Raw genomic sequence first — 21161 nt, 5'->3', positions numbered from 1 at the left:
CTTCCTCAACTCACCATGACAAGGCACATATAGCTCAGATGTATCCATATTGTTTTAAGTAAGGTGAGAGATATAAAGAAATAGAGGATCTGGTCCCTACCCTTGAAGGGCTTATTATTCAGTTTGGGAAGAGAAGACAAAGACGCATAGACACAGCCCAGAAGACAAACTAATGAAGTGATGGAGCAGACGCTGTCGTCTCCCTGTGCTGGGTGTGGGGGTAGGGGGAGGGATGGAGCTGTGCATTAGTCGGGTGAGGTTATATGAGGGGGTCCTCTCCTGGCTCACCTACTCATTGACTTGCACCTTCAAGGGGACTTTTCTTCATCTTTTATCCTCAGAGTTCCTGCAGCTTCAATTTCTAAGGAGAATTTATTTTAAATGTAGTTATAAGTCTAATTGAACTATAAGGTATGAAGGAAGGAAAAAAAATTTTTTTTCAGATGTAGAAAGACTCAAAAAATGAACTTCCCATACTTCTTGTCTTAGGAAGTCCCATTCAGTGTCATCGAGCTAAATGAGAGCGTGAACCACGAAAAAGGATGACTTAGACTCTGAAACCTCCTGAGAAGAAATAAAGGAAAGATTCGAGTGAACAGAAACACAACAGGTCTAGAAAACAACTGGGCTGGCTGAGCGCCGAAGAACTGATGCTTTCCAACTGTGGGGCTGGAAAAGGTGCTTGAGAGTCCCTTGGACTGCAAGGAGATTGAACTAATCAATTCTAAAGGAAATCAACCCAGACTATTCATTGAAGGGACTGATGCTGAAGCTGAAGCTCCAATACTTTGGCCACTTTATTCAAAAAGCCGACTCGCTAGAAAAGACCCTGATGCTGGGAAAGATTGAAGGCAGGAGGAGAAGGGGGCGACAGAGGATGAGATGGTTGGATGTTATCACTAAGTCAATGGACATGAGTTTGAGCAAACTCTGGGAGATGGTGAAGAACAGGGAAGCCTGGCAAGCTATAGTCCACGGGGTCTCAAAGAGTCAGCCTGACTTAGAAACTGAATAAGAACAAAAGAGAACAACTGGTCCAAATAGGAACAAGAAGATGGAGGGTTTTAGGAAGGAGCCCTCCAGGTACAACAGAATTCCCAAGATTTGAAATTGGCATTGAGAAGGTGATTAAAGTGCATAAGAAATACAGGAATAGAAACTTCAGAGGAAAAAAGTCCTGACTCTTCAGTTAACGAACTCTGTGACTTTTTGCTAGTTGCTTAACTTTTCTACCTGGCAGTTTCAAAACTCATAATATGAGGTTAATTATAGCCCGTCTTTATAGAGCTGTCATGAGAACTAAGTTAGTCATTGCACAGCAACCTCAAAAGAGCCCAGCAATTAATAAGGGTGCATTAAACGCAAAAAGAAAAATGAAGTTTGGCTCTGCCCTTAAAAGTCATATAGTCATAATGATGTTAATATTGCTTAAAAAAAACTATTTAGATACAACAATTGGGCAATATACACATTTCTCAATTGTGGGCACAAAACAGGATGTAAGTTGCATCAGCTTCAAAAATGGAAACATAAAAACAGAAAGGACAGAAGCTGGGAAGCAGAAATGGGAAGGAAGGCAGGAGGGCACGGTCATGACAAGACTCATCTCAAAAAAGGCAAAACTGGGAAATACGGTCACAAGTAGAGAAAACCAAAAAGAAAGGTCTACATACAGCATTTAAAGTTACAAAGGAAGGGCTTCCCTGGTGGTCCAGAGGTTGAGAATCTGCCTGCAGGTGCAGGGGTCACAGGATCAATCCCTAGTCCGGGAAGATTTCACATGCCAAGGGGCAACTAAGCCTGCGTGCCACAAGTACTGAGCCCATGTGCTGCCACTGCTGAAGTCCATGCGCCCTAGAGCCCGTACTCCACAAGAGAAGCCACCACAGTACCCATGCACCACAAGAGAATGGGCCCACTTGCTGCAACTAGAAAAAACCCGCATGCAGCAAAGAAGACCCACCACATCATCATCATCATCATCATTTCAGTCGCTCAGTCATATCCGACTCTTTGCGACCCCAGGGACTGCAGCACGCCAGGCCTCCCTGCCCATCACCAACTCCCGGAGCTTACCCAAACTCATGTCCATTGAGTCGGTGATGCCATCCAACCATCTCATCTTCTGTCACCCCCCTTCTCCTCCCGCCCTCAATCTTTCCCAGCATCAGGGTCTTTTCAAATGAGTCAGTTCTTCGCATCAGGTGGCCAAAGTATTGGAGTTTCAGCTTCAACATCAGTCCTTCCAGTGAATAATCAGGACCCATGATCTCCTTTAGGATGGATTGGTTGGATCTTCTTGTGGTCCAAAGGAGTCTCAAGAGTCTTCTCCAACACCACAGTTCAACCACAGCCATTAATAAATAATTTTTAAATTAAGTTATGAAGGAATTAATGCAGAAATTTAAAATAGTCCTGGTGCTATATAGACGGTGGAGAAAAAAGGGAAACTGGGAATGTGTAATCCTCTATCATGCAGCAAGCCAGAGATAATGTCTAAAATTATTAACCAAGAAAGAGTAGTATATTTATGAGAGATATGAAGATAAACCCCAGAAAACTAAAAACAGAAACAAAAATGATTGGGTTAACCTGATTTTGCTCTATGGAACAAGATTGCATCAACTGAAGGGTGGAAGAGAAAGCTGCTACTTCTCTGGTTATAAAAACCTTCCATATTATTTGAAAAAGTTCAGTTATTTGTATGATCTTCACTAGTGGCTCAGTGGTAAAGAATTCACCTGCCAATGCAGGAGATGCAGGCTTAATCCCTGGATCAGGAAGATCCCCTGGAGAAGGAAATGGCACCCCACTCCAGTATTCCTGAGTGGAAAATTCCATGGACAGAGGAACCTGGCAGGCTACAGTCCATGGAGTCACAAAAGATTTGGACACAACTTAGTCACTGAACAAAAAAAGTTCACTTTGAAGAAAAATGAAAATGTTTTTGAAAATATACATTTACAATTTTTCTTGCGACAATTTTGCAGTTGTCAGGTTCTTAAGTGGTTACTATAATTTGCTATCATTAGCATCTGAAATTGTTCTCAAATTCCTTCTTTTTTTCCTTTGGAAAGCCATACATATACTTTCCTTTGGAAAGCCATACGTATATGTATGGCTGAGTCCTGTTACTATTCACATGACACTATCACATTGTTAACTGGCTATATCCCAATACGAAATAAAAAGATCGAAAGCAAAAAAGATAGAGAATTTTATTCAAGCCAACCTGAGGGTTATAACCCAGAAGATAGTCTTTCTTTCTTTGTTTTCAATACAGTTCCAGTTTTTTGGAGCTTTTTTTTTTTTTTTTTTGGTTGTTTGTTTTTTTTTTTTTATGAGTCCTTGAAGATTAAATTTCTCTCTGATGTTGGAAGGAGGTTTTGATGTTGAACAAATATTGATGTTTGAAGGGGTACAAATTACTAGCTTTCCCAGTGAGTTCTCAAGCTGCAGTCTCTCCATTTTAATTATTTATTCCTTTGGTCTCTTGTTCAAGAGCTGGCAGATTTGCACAAAAATTAAAGCTCTCTAAACCCTCTAGAAGCTTCCACCACAGCTGTCATTTCTCTTATACACGTCAGTTTTCTTTCTTGGTTGAGATGGGGAGGAAGTCAAGAAGAATCAAAGAATCAAGGTTTCCTTGATACTGGGAAGGAGGTTCAAGATCTCGCAAGGGTCCTCGGACTCAGTAACAAAGCTGGGTCTTTGCACATCTGAGCTCAAAGGGACGCCAATGAAGCCAAGTACACGGCTCAGTTCCCGGGCTCCTACGGAGCCATCACAGGGACCAGGGACACACCAGGGCAGTTGCACCTCCTCTTCAGCGTGCTTCTCCCAAGTGCCAGGCAAGCCTGTGATAAAAGACATTTTCACCTATTGAGATAGAAGGAAGTCATTCTGGCTTATGCATGAGTTAACTTGAATTTTACACTAAGATATCCTGTTTGTGGCCTATCAAGGATACACCGTACATCTGTTTTAATTAGTATAGAAAAGGGCACACTGATCAGAAGTAAAGAATGTCTGTGTGAAAAATATAGATTAAAATGCCTCTCTTCCTGGAGTGCCAGTGCTGGTCCTGCTTTGAGGATAAGATTTCCTTCCCAGGGGGCAAGGCCACACTGACTGGCTGGATATGTACTGGTCGACGTGGGGCGATTTTTTTGGAACTCTTGAAGATATGTATGGGTTTCCCTGGTGGCTCAGATGGTAAAGAATCTGCCTGCAGTGTGGGAGACCTGGATTCTGTCCCTGGGTTGGGAAGATCCCCTGAAGGAGGGCATGGCAACCCACTCCAGTATTCTTGCCTGGAGAATCCCCATGGACAGAGGAGCCTGGTGGGCTATGGTCCACAGGGTCACAAAGAGTCAGACGCAACTGAGTGCCAAAGCACAGCACAGACATGTATCCCTAAGTTGGTTTGTTTTCGTTTTGCTCGTCTGAGCCTAGTCTTCTTTGCTGCACAAGGGTTTTCTTTAGTCGTGGTGAGTGGGGTGGGGAGCTACTCTCCAGCTGCAGTGGTTGGGCTTCTCATTGCAGTGGCTTCCTTGTTTCAGAGTATGGGCTTTAGGGCACATGGGCTCAGCAGTTTGGCTCACAGACTTACTTGCCCTGCTGCATGTGGGATCTTCTTGGACCAGGGATAGAACCCGTGTCCCCTGCACTAGCGGACGGATTCTTAACCACTGGACCACCAGGGAAGTCCCATTTAATGTTCTTTGTTCTGACAAGATACAAAACTGTGCTGGAAACCATGCTTTTCTGGAGCAGCATCTCAGAGCTCTCTGGGAAACTGACTTCTGGGCTAGTCTGTAGTTGGGCTCAAATAAAACTCCTTAGGGATTGTTCATTGATTATTTTCATTGACACTGTTCTACCATAGGTCGAATCTTTGCAGCTTCCCCTTCAGCGAGTCTGGAGGAGTCCCATCATTTGATATGATTTTTGTCTACCCTGAGCCACACACCCACTTCCTATTTCAGACAAAGCCAGTACACAGTTAAAAAAAGAACAAAGATAAGACGAAAAGAGATCACAACCTTATCCAAGTCCCTGGTTCTAGACATTTGGAAGGGGTGTTAAAATCCCTGTCTCAGGCTCTTGTTTCTTATTTTTTATGTTCTGCTTGGGGAAAGGGGGGTAAGTAAGTGGGTTCTGTAACCTGCAGCCTATACACGGCCTCTCCCTAAGGAGAGTAGCTACATTTCATGAAGAAAGTTGGGCCTGTCTACAAGTCTGCAGCCATTGAGTATGGAGACCGGATTCCCCCAAGAAAGGGAGCGTTGTCTTCTAGCTATAGAAGGACAGACATTTAACCTGAAGTTAGCAGCCCCTCAATAAGACACAGGGAAAGAAAGTTCACAACCTCTTCTATAGCACCTCCTCATCTATCATAAAACCATGTTCTCAGCTGCAACCTTCTGGAAATGTATGTCCACCAGATATAAACTGACAGATTGCCGGCATGAGCTGGGGTGAATGTGCATCTAAGCACAGAAATATATTTCCACAGAAACTGATTTTGTAATATTGATCTTCTCCTCATTGGTATATATATATATATATATATATATATATATATATATATATATATACAACGGAATATTATTCAGTCATTAAAAAAGAATGAAATAATGCCTTTAGCATGAGCTTCCCTGGAAGCTCAGCTGGTAAAGAATCTGCCAGCAATGCCAGAGACGCTGGTTAAATCCCTGGGTCAGGAAGATCCGCTGAAGAAGGAATACGCTACCCAGTTCAGTATTCTTGAGTTTTCCTGGTAGCTCAGCTGATAAAGTATCCACCTGCAATGTGGGAAACCTGGGTTCAATCCCTGGGTTGGGAAGATCCCCCGGAGAAGGGAAAGGCTACCCACTCCAGTATTCTGGCCTGGAGAATTCCATGAACTCTATAGCCCATGGGGTCACAAAGAGTCTGACACGACTGAGCAACTATCACTAACGCCATTAGCAGCAACGTGGATGAACCTAGAGAATGTCATATTGACACTGTCTGAAGTAAGTCAGACAGAGAAGGTGAAATATCATAAGACATCCCTTAAATGAAAAATCTAAAAAGAAATGATGCAAATGAACTTACTTACAAAACAGTAAGAGACTCACAGACCTAGAAAATGAACTTATGGTTGCCAGAGGGACAGGATAGGTTAGGGAAGGTCATGTACACACCGCTGTATTTGAAATGGATAACCAACAAGACCTATTGTATAGCACGTGAAACTCTGCTCAGTGTTATGTGGCAGCCTGGATGGGAGGGAGGTTTGGGGGAGAATGGATACATGTATATGTATGGCTGAGCCCCTTTGCTGTTCACTTGAAATGACCACAACATTGTTAATTGGCTATATCCCAATACAAAATTGTTTTTGGTGTTAAAAAAATTAAAATTAAAAAAAAATTTTAATAATAAAAACCTATTTTGATTTTTAAAAAATATACTCTTCTTTTCCTTTAACAAGTGTGTTGCGAATCATCCGGTCTTTGTTCATTTTCCTTCCCCAGGAAAGAAATCATTATGTGAGCTGGACCCCTCTCCGTGGCTGTACTAACTGTGCCAGCGAGTTCCTCTTCAGTCAGAGGTCACAAACTCTTAGTCTTCTCTCCACAGGAAGCTTAATCCTTTGTACGCTATAACCAAAAAACAAGAACTCATGAACCAAAAGAATCTTTGGCAGCTGTCTTTTTAGGATAAGATATGGCTGCTCCTGGAGAGCTGCCACGATTTCGAACAATGTTTATAACAATGAGCCCAGAGTAAAGCAAAGGAAACCAAGATTCATTTACACATGCCCTGAGAAAACCCTGAGAAAGAGAAATGCTTTGCCCTCATTCACATCTGAAACTGCTCAATTTTTCTATGAAATTTTTTATATAGTGACCAATTTTCTGGCTAGAAGAATATGAATTACAGTTTCAAAAGAAACTGGCCCTCTGCTTGCTATGAACGGTAGCTCCAATTATTCCAGATGCTGATTAGAAAATGGCATTCAGTACAGAACATAGCTCCAACTGTTTTCAAGAATGAATTCAGTTCAGTGATTTTTGGTATGTTCACAAAATTGTTCAGAGTTGTAGCTCTGTGCTAGATGTCAGTTCCTCTCCATGTGAGTACAACATAAATGAACAAAGGTAAACCAGAAACTAAAGAGACTGGTTACCTACAGGGGATGGGCAGGCAAAGAAGGTGGGAGGGGGATGGGAATAGGACAGCAGAGATGAAGTGGGATTAACCCTTTTCCGAGTAGCCACATCAAAGTGGACAGGAAAGAAAAGAAATAACCTAAGTAACTTTGGAAAACAGTGCATTGACCTGATCCTATAAAGCTAAAAACAAAAGAACCGTACACAACTATAGTCTAGTTGGTACATTGGTTGCTCACAGAAGTATGGGTTAGCAATTCTGAAAGCATCCTGTGTACATAATAGGAGTGAACAAATAAGTAAATATATTGTAGAAACCAAGAGCTCACTTTTTCATTGTCTGAAAAAGAACTTAAAATAAGACAAGGAGGAAAGCTAGAATTAAACCTCATGGAATTGGATTAGAATTAGAAGTATCAGTATGAAGTCATGGTTTTGATCGATAATGATGGATGGATGTATATGTATACATATTCATTCATGTGTATAAGTAAACATACATATGTCTCTTCTCTTTACTAAAGGACCCTAAAAGCAATGAGGATCCAACAGCCATGAGCTTGCCTAAAACAGATCTTTTCTAAATACCATTCTCCAGTGAAAGAACCTAGGGCTCCTTGAAGAAGAGGTTAATTCCACACAAATACTCTTCAAACAAGCCAAAGTCATGAAAGACATGGGAAACTTGAGGCACTTCTCCAGTTAGCCAATCCAATAGTTGAGACATTCTCTACAGAGTTGGTCGTATGTTGCTTTGTCAAACAAGACTAGGTTATTGAGCTTGTCACAAACTCTGCCTTCAGACTTATTTTTGGCCTGGCCCCTGGTTTGTTCATGGGGTCTTTGTCTTTCTTGGCCGACTTTCCAGCATCTTTCTTCTTCTTGTCATCTTTGAGTGGCACAGTGAAGCTGAAACAGCACATGCTACCTCTGCCACCTTGCTAAGATGTTGGCCCAAAAGGCTAGTCTTCTAATTTTAGAGGTAAGGAAACCAAAGTTTACGTTTTGAGTTGACTTCCAGAGGCCTCACAGCTATCAAGGTGCACAACCAGGATTTTATTCCGCATCAGCTCAGCTACAAACGATGGCTCCTTTTACTACATCACATCTAATTTCTATATAACATTTTTTTTACACTTGAGCTTCTTCTTTTTGAAATAATAACATTTTGATTTCTGATTCATAATATAAGCCTTTCAGAAATGATAGTGGCTAGTCTTTTCACTCCCTCTGAGGTTGTATGGAGTGTCAGATCTCTCTCCCTAGAGCAGACTGTAAGGTGAAAACGGGGGGCGGGATGCGGTGTAGACCTCAGCAGACAAAGACTAGAGTCCCGCGTCAGCCAATTCCTAGCTGCCACCTTCTAGCCACCTAACATTGCTGTGACTCAGTTTCCTTGACAGTTAAATGGAGGTGACAGTCATACCTACCCCACAGAATTGTGTGTGTGTTCAGCTGCTCAGCCATGTCCAACTCTTTGGGACCCCATGGATGGTAGCCCACCAGGCTCCTCTGTTTATGGGACTCTCCAGGCAAGAATACCAGAGTGAGTTGCCATTTCCTCCTCCAGGGGTTCTTCCCAAGCCAGGAATTGAACCCGCATCTCCTGCATCTCCTGCATTGCAGGTGGATTCTTCACCACTGAGCCGCCGTACAATTTTACATACAGAATTGTGAGGAAAATCCAATACATCAACACATTAAAAGCATTTAGAGGACCTCCCTGGGGGTCCAGTGGCTAGCACTCTGTGCTCTCAATGCCAGGGGCCCCGGGTTGATCCCTAATCAGGGAACTAGACCCACACGCTGCAACTAAAAGTTCACGTGTATCAACTGCAAGTGGTCATTTGCCAGCTGCCTCTGCAGGATTCCGTGTGGCTCAGCTGGTAAAGAATCTGCCCACAATGCGGGAGACCTGGGTTCGATCCCTGGGTTGGGAAAATGCCCTGGAGAAGGGAAAGGCTACCCACTCCAATATTCTGGCCTGGAGAATTCCATGTGTCCATGGGCTCACAAAGAGTTGAACACAACTGAGCAACTTTCACTTCACTTCACTTCACTTCTGAGGGAACTGATTTCTGTGCTGCTTCAGCTCTTGACCTTCCACACGCCCTGAAGGTAATTCAGGAATGGGGCACTCTGTGTTCTGGGATAACTGGCAGAACAGGTCTTCAGAGAGTTAAATATTTTCGGGAACTGACTTTCCGAGCCCAATCCTTGCATCTCCTCGTCTCTAGAAAAGCACTAAATCCCTTCATGGGGGACATCAGCTCCTTGTGACTAGCAGAAAACTTTTGCAAATCAGGCAAAAGCTTTTGCCTGATTGAATGAACTCCCCCTTCACCAAAACCACATGTATACCTACTGTCCCCCCATCACAGTGGAACAGCTTCTCAGCGCTATCTGAAGCGCTGTCTCCTGGGATGCAGTCTTCACTTTGCCCCAAAGAAAACTTAACTAGCAACTCTCACGTTGTGCATCTTTTTAAGCTGACACATACCACAACTAAAGATCCCACATGTGACAGCAAAGACCCAATGCAGCCAAATCCAAAATAAATAAATACTTAAAAAAAATAAAAAAACCATTTAGTACAGTGCCTAAAGTGTTCCCATATGGCTCATTGGTAAAGAACCTGCCCGCCAATGCAGGAGACACAGTTTTGATCCCTGGATGGGGAAGATCCCCTGGGAGAGGAAATGGTAATCCACTCCGGTATTCTTCCCCGGGAAATCCCATGGACAGAGGAGCCTGATGGGCTATACAGTTCATGGGGTTGCAAAGAGTCAGACATGACTTAGCAACTAAATAACAACAACAACAAGGAAAAACAAATGAGTGCAAAGAGGCAGAAGAAAAAAAGCAGTGTCTGATTAGATACAGAATTCCCGATAGCTTGTTTTCTCTTAACACTACCGAAGCTCCCCAGTTTAAAAATGGCAATAAATACACACTAAATCTTATTTATTGAGTTAAAGGGTAAAATTTAAAAATTGCTAAGTTCTGCCAGGCAGGTAAAATCAATCAAATTATATAATGAATCAAATCTGTTTTCACCTTAAAAAGGTGATAAAAGGTAGGAGAAGGAACACTTTTTTTTTTTTTTTAGTTTCGGTTTCTAGGAAAAAGAAACATACTCTGAAAATTCTTCTGCCTGGATTTCATTGGCCAATAAAAACCGCTGAATATGTACTTTGACTAAAACAAACTGCAGTTGAATACACTTCTTTCCTGCGTCTTTCACTTCTAGTGAGATTCTCTAAGCCACAAGACACAGCTGCCCAGAACCTATTTCTTAACTGTAAGTACTTTGAAATGAAGCATTTCTTTAAAACTTATCTCAGCACTTAAAAAAGAAAGTTCTCTTTAAAAGTATTTGATTTCCTTGTTTCTATTTCTTACATATAGAGAAATGCTTTTATTTGAGGTTCAGCAGAAGGACCAATGGTTTCTTGTCTAATTGTTTTAACTGTGGTAAATTGAGTCATATTCAACATGTGCCAAGGATGTGTGAGATGCCACATTTTTCATAAGGTAGTCTTGAATCATCAACTACTGCTTTCGGCAGGAAACATATATTAGGCATTGTGTCTATAACGGGGTCATGAATTTCACTGTTTATTTCACACATAGGTATGTTTGCTTGTGTGGTCTAGTGCCTTTGTATTTTGTAAATATTTTGCTTGGTTTTTGAAACTTGGGTTTTGAAACTATTCTGCTTGAAAACAGAAGACGAAATTTTGCAGATTTAGCTAAATCATGAGAATAATGAACGAATGAGAATAAATCCTGAGAATCCTTGAATGTGAATTTTTGGTAAGAAAGTAAGGAAAACAGACTAGAATGCTTCAAACTTAAATTCTAGTGCTTTATTTATATGTGTAAAGAAAGAGACCATTTCTCACTATACATTTGTGAGCTTTCAAGATGAGAAGTTATGAGATGAAAATGCTTCCATCAAAATTAAAAAAAAAATTTAACATGGATAAACACCAGAAAGAAGAGGAAAATTGAAGTGATATATTGTTTAATATCAATGCAATTAATATAGTATATTAATACTATTAGAAAGATAAGGGGCTATCCTTTTCAAGATAAGGGGCTGTTCTTAGAAAGACGATGTGTTCCAAGACTGGAAAGACAGGTATAAGATTAATTGTGACTATTAATGAGTGAAATGAGGGTATTTAAATAGTGAACCAAATCCTGCAAGGTTTCTGGCCATTGAGGTCATCCCATGAAAGGAGTCTTCTGAAGAAAAGAGTCCCAGTCTCTCTTCCAAGCCTCTCCACCAAGATCCTCATTTCAATTCCTCCTGCCTCCATGCTACCTTTTTTCCTGAGTGGCCCCCGTCAACTCCTTCATCACTCACTCTGCTCTGTGGGATCAAAGTTGCCAAGAAATGCAACAACTGTGTAGTGACTCAGTGATGGGCAGAGTTGCCGACCATGGAGAGGGAACTACAGACTCTCTTGAACCCCCGATAAATCAAACACAGACGCTTCACACATTGGGCACCCAGTAGTGTTCCCTAAGGTGGGTTTGATCTGCAGGCATTCTTGGTTTTTGTTTTCAGCTCTGCTGGGTCTTCACTGCAGCACACGGGCTCTTCCTTGTGGTGTGGAGCATGGACTTGTGTGTGGAGCGCATGGGCTCGGTAGCTGCAGAGCACGTGCTTCTTTAGTTGTGGCCCACACACTTATTTTGCCCCACGGCACGTGGGATCTTAGTTTCTTGACCAGGGATCAAACATGGGTTACTTGCATTGGAAGGCAGATTCTTAACCATCAGACCACCAGGAAACCCTATATTGGCAGTTATTCTTTTTATTTTTTTAATTTTTACTTATTTATGGCTGGGCTGGGTCTTTGTTGCTGCACAGGTTTTCTCTAGTTGTGGCAAGCAGGGGCTACCCTCTAGTCATGGTACACGAGCTTCTCATTCCAGTGGCTTCTCTTGAGGAGCTCTAGGGTGTGCGGGCTTCCATGGTTGCCACATGGGCTTAGCTGCCCCTTGGCATGTGGAATCTTCCTGGACCACGGATCAAACCCAGGTCCCCTACATTGACAGGTGGATCCTTAACCACTGGACCACCAGGGAAGTCCTACAGTTATTCTTAACAGAAGAGAAATAAAAACGCCCAGAGATGTGGGTTACAAAGTGTCCGCAGTAAAATAACTGATGCTCCATTCTCCTGAGATGCACGGGCACGCAGCCCAGGGGTGAGTGGGGCTAGTTCAGCCTGTGCTCCTTGACCAGCTGGAGGCCCTGGCATGACTGCATCTGCCTGGAGAAGAGGAAGGCATTTTTTTTTTTGGATTCTCACCAAGGTGGGTCTATGCAGAAGGGCTATGTTACTCTACATGACAGCACCCTATGGCAGATGGGGCAGCAGGCCTGGGGGTTCTCAGTCAGATTCTTGGACCCCAGCCCAGCCCACCTAAATCACAACCTCCGGAGACAGTGCTCAGGAATCTACATCATAAACAACCTCTCCGAATGGAGGATACAGGCTTATAGACAAGGTCCCAGAAATACTTAGAAACATTGCCAAGCACTAAAGTGATTTCGGGGAAGTTGTCTTTTGTTATCTTGCTCAACTCCTGCTGTTGATCTTTAACCTTGAGGGGTTACAGTTAAACACTGTCAGGGACTTAATGGCTGAAGCAACGAGATTTGCAGTTGTTTGGATGTTTTGTGTTTGTTTTTCTTTTATATTTTATTGCAACCTAAAGGATCCCTAGCGGAGAAGGCAATGGCAAGCCACTCCAGTACTTACTCTTGTCTGGCAAATCCCATGGATGGAGGAGCCTGGTGGGCTGCAGTCCATGGGGTCACTAAGGGTGGGACACGACTGAGCGACTTCACTTTCACTTTTCACTTTCATGCACTGGAGAAGGAAATGGCAACCCACTCCAGTGTTCTTGCCTGGAGAATCCCAGGGACGGGGGAGCCTGGTGGGCTGCCGTCTATGGGGTCGCACAGAGTCAGACACGACTGAAGCAACTTAGCAGCAGCAGCAGCAAAGGATCCTTAGAGTTGTGAAATGCTATTTAAGCCTCAGAGAAGCAAGTGTGTTTGTTTCCTCTCCCACTTGATGACTATCAGAGAGTTGAGTAAGTACTTGAGTAAGAACTTCTCATGTGAGAAGATGCAAGATCTTTTTCAGAATAAGCTACACTGGTCAAAAAAGAAGTCTGGGATGCTGGTTCTTACTGCTGTTTGCTCTGGGCCAGGCTGGATGGAACAAGCTTCCCCACTGCTATAGGAAACCTTCCCAAGAAATGAAATTTGAAACCTCCTGGGGCCCCCACTCTCTGCTTGGTTCTCTGTGCTGAAGTCCACAGGTGCACCTGGGGCCCCACCATTTTTCACATTCAAAAGAGGAAGTCAAAAGAAGTGAAAGAAACAGAAACCAACCAGAGCTTTGACTTTGGGACTAAAAACTGTTTAGGCTCCTACACTGAGGATGTAAACTTTCCAACAAACTAAATGGCAGTCAGCACACAGCTGCTGGCTACAAAATATTCAGATTACCATTGGTGGACTTCAAAAGCACTCAGAGGATGCTCCAGTCTCTGTTTTCAGGGTTAACAGCAGCCGATCTGAATACACAAACACATGTAGTATATACTGAGTGAAGACAGTCAAGGAAAGGAAAGGATGGCTAGATAATTGCAGGCAAGTTTTTATTCTGAAATCTTAAGAAAATTATAATTAAATATTCATATAATTATATTAAAAATCACAGCATAAGTTTTCCCCATGGCTCAGTGGTAAAGAATCCACCTGCAAAGAAGGAGATGCAGGTTCAATCCCTGGGTTGGGATGATCCCTTGGAGGAGAAAATGGTAACCCACTCCAGTATTTTTACCTGGAAAATTCCATAGACAGAGGAGCCTGGTGGGCTACAGTCCACAAGGTCACAAAGATTCAGAAGCAACTGAGCATGAGACAGTCAAACAAACAAACAAACAAACAAACATGTTTTTCCTGAGAGAGATCATGAGAAGCATATCAATTCATTCATTCATTCCTGAATTTCATGAAATTCATGAATGCCAACTGTTTCCAGGCATTGGCTAGGGCCTAAGGACAAAAACATTCAGACAGCTATAGGATAATCGGTACAAACCTATACATTATTTTTTGGTCACTGCATTTTCTTTTTGTTTCCAAAATGGGTATTTCTTGCTTTGATTATAAAAGGAATAACTGCTAATTGTAAAGTAAAGCTTTTTTAAGACAATGTACAAAATTACAAAGGTAGTTAAAAATATCTATCAACCAGTAACCTAGTGACAACCCCATTTTCCGCTTGGTTCTCTGTGCTGAAGAGAGAAAATGTGCAACATTTTGTATAGCCTTTCCTGGTTGTTTTGTTCTGATATTTGAAGATGAAAAGGAAAGGTAAAAGAAAGTTCAAACATACTTTAAAAAAAAAAAAAAAGCATTTCCTGCATTTCTTTCCCAGGCCCCAGAAACGGGAAGCCGTCACTCAAAAGGACGGTTTGTACTGTGGTTTGGAATGTGGGCTGCCTGGCAGTCTAAGGAGTTCGGGAGAGAACTGCCACTTCTTGAGTGGTTTCCAGGATGAGCGCTAGGCTGTGTCTGATGCACTCCAGCTGTAGCCAGGACAACACTCTGAGACTAGTGCCAGGTGTGCTAATGGGCACCTACTGTGAGCCAGGCCCTCCACTGAGCTTTGGAGATACCTCAGCGGACAAAGCTCACAAATATTCCCTGCCCTGGTAGAGCTTACATGCAGGATTAGGAGCTTCCTTTTCCTAAAATCAAGACAATTATTGTCCAAAAAAAGGTGCGCAACAGAAATGGCATGACTGCAGTTTGTTGGAGAAGGCAATGGCACCCAACTCCAGTACTCCACTCCAGTACTCTTGCCTGGAAAATCCATGGACAGAGGAGCCTGGTGGGCTGCAGTCCATGGGGTCGCTAAGGGTGGGACACGAATGAGCGACTTCACTTTCACTTTTCACTTTCATGCATTGGAGAAGGCAATGGCAACCTACTCCAGTGTTCTTGCCTGGAGAATCCCAGGGACCAGGGAGCCTGGTCGGCTGCCGTCTATGGGGTCGCCCAGAGTCGGACACGACTGAAGCGACTTAGCAGCAACAGTAGCAGTATCAGCAGCAGTTTGTTTACTTTCTTTGTCCTGAATCCACAGGAGTTTGTTTTGAAAGCTGTGGTTGCTTCTTGTCATTTAAAAAAAACAACGGACATGTGTGCAGGTAGTAGAATCTGAGGCCAGCCTGTGTGTGTGCTGTGCTAAGTCGCTTCAGTCATGTATGACTCTTTGCCACCCCATGGGCCATAGCCTGCCTGGCTTTTCTGTCCATGGGATTCTCCAGGCAAGAATACTGCAGTGGGTTGCCATGCCCTCCTCCAGGGGATCTTCCTTACCTAGGGATCAAATCTGGGTCTCCTGTATTGGCAGGCAGGTTCTTTACCAATTGGGAAAGCCTGCTTAAGGGGTGCTAAAGTCAGCAGGGCCAGGAATAGGTTGCTGGTGATATTTCTGTCTCTCTTATTTCTTGATCAGAAGTGAGCTGATCAGTCCATTCATCTGATGAAAACTTTTAAAAATGTATTATAAATGCCTGGTGAGGCTGGGGACTCCTGCAGACAGAGCGAGGGGGCCACGAGGGAGAGGGGCCCCAATCTCTGTCTCCGGGACAGGGACCAGCCCGGGTCCTGGCCTCGATACCCTCCCCACAGCCCCGATGGCACAGCCGCCTGGAGCCAGCCTGGCCCTGATCGCCTCTGACCCTGCCCTCCGGTTCCCCCGTTGGCTGCCCCCGGCGCAAAAAGGTCATGGTCGGGCCCCAGCAGAGGAGAAAGGCGGATGCACAACCCACATCCTGGAAAGCCGAATGTGGGTGCCTTGTGAACACGGCAGGCCACTGGCACTCTCCATCCTGAGAGGCGAGCAGTCACCCAGAGGAGAACTCCACCTGGCCCTCCGCCCCGCCTTGCCTCCCCGCGGAGACCACACCTCCCGCGGGCACTGGAAAGGCAAGCGATCGAGTTCTCAGCCCTAAAGGGCAAAGCCGGGACTGTTGCTGGGTAGTGATGATTTGATAACTTGGTTCAGCCTAACGCGGACCTACCCCTCGGCACACACTCTGTCCTGCCCTTGTCACGGCCCCCCTTGATCCTCCTCCCCGCAAGAGAGCCAGAGCCCAGGCAGAGAGGCAAGTTCACTTCGTTCACTCGCCTGATGAACCTGCCCTTGAAGACAGACACCTCCTCCCTACACAAAGAGACCCACAAATAACACACGCCCCGCCCCCCCAACCCCTTCCTGCTTTTTGTTCACTTGCTAGAAACTTCTTTCGCAAGAAGTTTCCTGAGAGATCCACAGTGGTTAGAATCTCTCTTTTATTGTAAAAAAGCAGTAAAGGGTCATTATGGCACATTGAAAAAAATCAAAAACCAAAATAAAAAGCCACCTTAATGTATATAAAAAATACAAACCTAATAAATTTTAAATAAACTTCACCTCTTCTGAATGCATTTTATAGTGCTTTATACAAAAAAAAAGAAATTCTTTAGGATGGTTCCTAAGAATTATAAGGGGGAAAAGCAACCAGAGTTCAGAAATATTACAGCTATATTTAAACCATATTCTACTAGGATTTGGGAATATGTATTTTTTTTTACAGCTTTTGTGATATATTGCTTTTGTATTTTTCGCTCTAAGTCCCATGGGGGCTTTCCTTTTTTCATATTCTGTTTTTTATTTTTGGAAATAATTTTAGACTTATGAAAAGTATTGCAAAGTAACACATAGAAAGACAAGCAATAACAAATGTTGGCCACGATGACAGAAACTGCAAACAAAACCCAACCATTTTGGAAAATAGTTTGAAGTAGTTGGAAATGCTAAATGTGGCTTTGATGGTATAGTGGTGAGCATAGCTACTTTCCAAAATGCTAAACATAAGTTAGCATTTTGACCCAGCAATTCTACTTCCAGATATGCCCAAGAGAAATGAAAATACATGTCCCCACAAAAACCTGTGTGGTAGGCAGATGGTAATAGGAGCATTATTCATAGTAACAAAAAAGTAGAAACAACCTCCATATCCATTCACTGATGAATGGATAAACACAAAATGGTCTATCCACATAATGGAATATTATTCAACAGTTTAAAAAAAATGCTAATACATGTTGTGGCAAGACTGAACCTTGAAAACATTATGCTAACTCAAGGCATCAGTCACAAAAGATCATATATCCTCTGATTCCATTTATATGAAATGACTAGAATAAGCAAAGCAATAGCGACAAAAAGCACAGTAGATGTTGTTTGGAGGTGGAGGAGGCGGGAGGAAAGAGAAGTAACTGATGTGTGGGGTTTTCTTTAGAGGATGTGTGCTAACATATTTCACAGTTAGATTATGGCGCTGGTTGTGCAACTATAAATAGGCTAAACTCACTGAACTATATCCATTTTGAGTGAGTGAATTCTATAGTATGCAAAACGATCAGTCCAGTGGCTAAGACTCTGCATTTCCACTGTGGTGGGGATGAGGGGGACAGGGTGTGCACGTTCAATCCCTGGTGGGGGAACTAGGATCCCGCATGCTCCACAGGGCAGCCAAAAAAAAATACCACTGGCTACTCTATTATATGTAAAATGAATGTAAAAGATATCTCAATAAAATATTTTTAAAATAACACACAGAGTCCCCATACAGCCCTCACCTGGCTTTCCCAGTTAATATTTTACAAACCATAGTATAAATATCAAAACCAGGAAATTGATGTTGGCAAACTACTATCAACTAATTAACCTATGGATCTATCTTATCCAAGTGTTATCAGTTGTCCCACTCACATCCTGAGAAAGAGAAAGCAACTCCTGCCACTTGGAACTTGACCACTTGAGCTAGACTTTGGTGAGCTGTGAGCTGGCCGGGCACTCACACCAGGATGTTGGGTTTCTGGAGGGGTGGTTTGGAGATATAATTGACATATAACATTATATTAGTTTCACGTGTACAACATAATGATTTGACATGTGTACATGCTGTGAAATGATGATCACAGTAAATCATTAACATCCATCACCACACAGTTAACAAGTTTTTTTCTTGAGATGAGAACTTTTAAGACTTATTCTCTTAGAAACTTTGAAATATGCAATACATGTTAGTAATGATAGTCACCATGCTGTACATCACCTCCCTGCTGCTGCTGCTGCTGCTGCTAAGTCACTTCAGTCGTGTCCGACTCTGTGTGACCCCATAGACGGCAGCCCACCAGGCTCCCCCGTCCCTGGGATTCTCCAGGCAAGAACACTGGAGTGGGTTGCCATTTCCTTCTCCAATGCATGAAAGTGAAAAGTGAAAGTGAAGTCGTTCAGTCGTGTCCAACTCCTAGCGACCCCATGGACTGCAGCCCACCAGGCTCCTCCGTCCATGGATTTTCCAGGCAAGAGTACTGGAGTGGGGTGCCATTGCCTTTCTCCGATATCACCTCCCAAGACTTACTTTTTTTACAACTGCAAATTTATACCGCTAGATAGTATAGCTTGTTGTTACTCCACCCATTTCACCCACACCCCACCCCTTACCCCTGACAACCCCCAACCTGCTCTCCATATACATAGTTTGGTTTGCTTATTTTAGATCCCAGGTATAAGCAAGATCATACTGTGTGTGTCTTGCTCTGTCTGACTTATTTCACTTAGTGTAATGATAGCTCAGTTGGTAAAAAATCCGCCTGCAATGCGGGAGACCTGGGTTTGATCCCTGGGTTGGGAAGATCCCCTGGAGAAGGGAAAGGCTGCCCACTCCTGTATTCTGGCCTGGAGAATTCCATGGATTGTATACCATAGGGTCGCGAAGGGTTGGACACGACCGAGCGACTTTCACTTAATGCCTTTAAGGTCCATCCATATTGTCCTTCACGCTGGGTCCTGATGCTCTCCTCTAGCACATGAACAATTTCACAGAGCATCAACATCAGCTAAGACCATGAGGGATCAAATAAAAATACTAGCACTCCATAATCAGATTTGAACACAGATGAACTTTAAACATTATCCGAGCCATAAAATACCAACACTTCCCTTTCTTGAATAATATGAGTGATCGCGGTTTCTTTATCTGTTGCATGGTGAGACATGCTCTAGTCACCCCTACTCCATAGATAAGATTTATTAATATACCCAGTCATAGCATTGTCTCCACTTTCTGGAACACATCAGTATGTCCCATTACTGACAATTACTAACTTTGGTCACTTGACTAAGATAGTGTCTGCCAGCTTATCCATTGGAGAGTTGCCATTTTTCCCTTTGTAATTAGTCAGCAGCCTGTGGGGTGATACTTTGAGACCATGTAAATGTGTTGTTTCTCATCGTACTTCCGAAGTCTAGAATTAGTATCTATCCTTGAGCCTTGCCTATAACAGGTATTACTGTTGCTGCGCTTAGTTGCTCAGTCGTGTCTGACTCTGTGACCGCATGGACTGTAGCTTGCCAGGCTCCTCCACCCATGGGAATTCTCCAGGCCAGAACGCTGGAGTGGGTTGTCAGGCCCTCCACCAGGGGATTTTCCCAAACCAGGGATCAAACCCAGGTCTCCCACATTACAGGTGGATCTGAGCCATCAGGGAAGCCCAAGAATACTGGAGTGGGTATCCTATCCCTTCTCCAGGGGAACTTCCAGGCCCAGGAATCGAATGGGGTTCTCCTGCATTGCAGGCAGACTCTTTACCACCTGAGCTTCCAGGGAAGCCCCAGTTATTACTGTAGCATTTGCCAAATGATAATCTTATATTTCCATCACTCCGTCTTTATTAATTAATAGGAAATCTACCAAAAGAAAGCACTATCCCTTCTCCCTCATTTTAAAATTTATTCTTTTATTTTTATCAGTACTTGCATGTGTGCTAAGTTGCTTCAGTCATGTTCGACTCTTTGCAACCCTATGGACTGTAGCCCTCCAGGCTTCTCTGTTCATGGGATTTTCCAGGCAAAAATACTGGAGTGATTTACCATTTCCTCCTTCAGGGAACCTTCCCAACCCAGGGATTGAATCAGCCATCTCTTATTGTTAGGCAGGTTTTTATTTTTACCACTAGCAACACCTCAGTATAATATAGTATACTATACTATACTATACTATAACTTTGTATAGTATAACTTTGCCTATAAGTTATAATCCAATATTGACATTGTTTGGTTACTCATACTGTCCCAGATTTAGCTATTGGAAGAGCCATCAGTTTGGCTCTGAGGCCCTGTCTCTAGTCCAATTTTGAACTTTTTCACCTTGTGATTCCACAAGATGTTCCAGGCTTATCTTGTACTTTACCTGCCCCAGTCCTGGAATCAGCCATTTCTCCAATGAACTCAGGCTCTTTTTTTTTTTTTTAATTGGAAAATGGCATTGATAAACCAAGATTTGGGCACAAAATACATTCATTGACAGTGGGCTGTTTTTGCCTCTAGGTCCTCTCAACAGAGAGGGCTAGGAAATATTTATGTATTCATACATATGCACAAACTTCCCTGGTGGCTCAGCAGTAAAGAATTCACCTGCCAATGCAGGCGATGTGGGGGTTTTGATCCCTGGGTAGAAAAGATCCCCTGGAGGAGGAAATGATAACCCACTCCAGTACTCTTGCCTGGAGAATCTCATGGACAGAGGAGCCTGGTGGACTATAATCCATGGGGTCGTGAAAAGCTGAACACGGCTTAGCAACTAAACAACGAATAACAACATACACACACATTTCTGTGTGTGTGTGTGCGTGTGTGTGCGTGTGTGTGTGTGCGTGTGTGTGTAAAGCTGTTGTTTGTTGCCTTGGTGGCTTCCTAAGTGCTTGTCTTGAACTTTGACAGAGTTACTGCCCATTTCTAAGTTCTAAGCGACTGTGCTAAGTCGATTCAGTCGTGTCCGACTCTGTGTGACCCCATGGACTGTAGCTCTGCCAGGCTTTTCTGTTCTTGGGATTCTCCAG

At 43.2% G+C, this 21161-nt stretch overlaps 1 protein-coding gene across 2 annotated transcripts in view; it reads left to right on the top strand.

Moving 5' to 3' along the window:
• The first annotated feature begins 10354 nt into the window (after nt 1-10354).
• Nucleotides 10355-21161, top strand: part of PLAC8 (placenta associated 8) — a 34903-nt gene continuing 24096 nt past the window's right edge. The window contains exon 1 of one of the 2 annotated variants that reach the window (XM_061420663.1): nt 10355-10464. The gene's annotated coding sequence lies outside the window, so the exon portion shown is untranslated. The remainder of the gene's footprint in view (nt 10465-21161) is intronic. The other variant, XM_061420664.1, reaches the window with a different exon arrangement.

This window comes from Bos javanicus, chromosome 6 (assembly GCF_032452875.1).
Source record: "Bos javanicus breed banteng chromosome 6, ARS-OSU_banteng_1.0, whole genome shotgun sequence".
NCBI lineage: Eukaryota > Metazoa > Chordata > Mammalia > Artiodactyla > Bovidae > Bos > Bos javanicus.
Note: the sequence above shows the minus strand (reverse complement) of the source record. Positions and strands in the feature narration are given on the sequence as shown.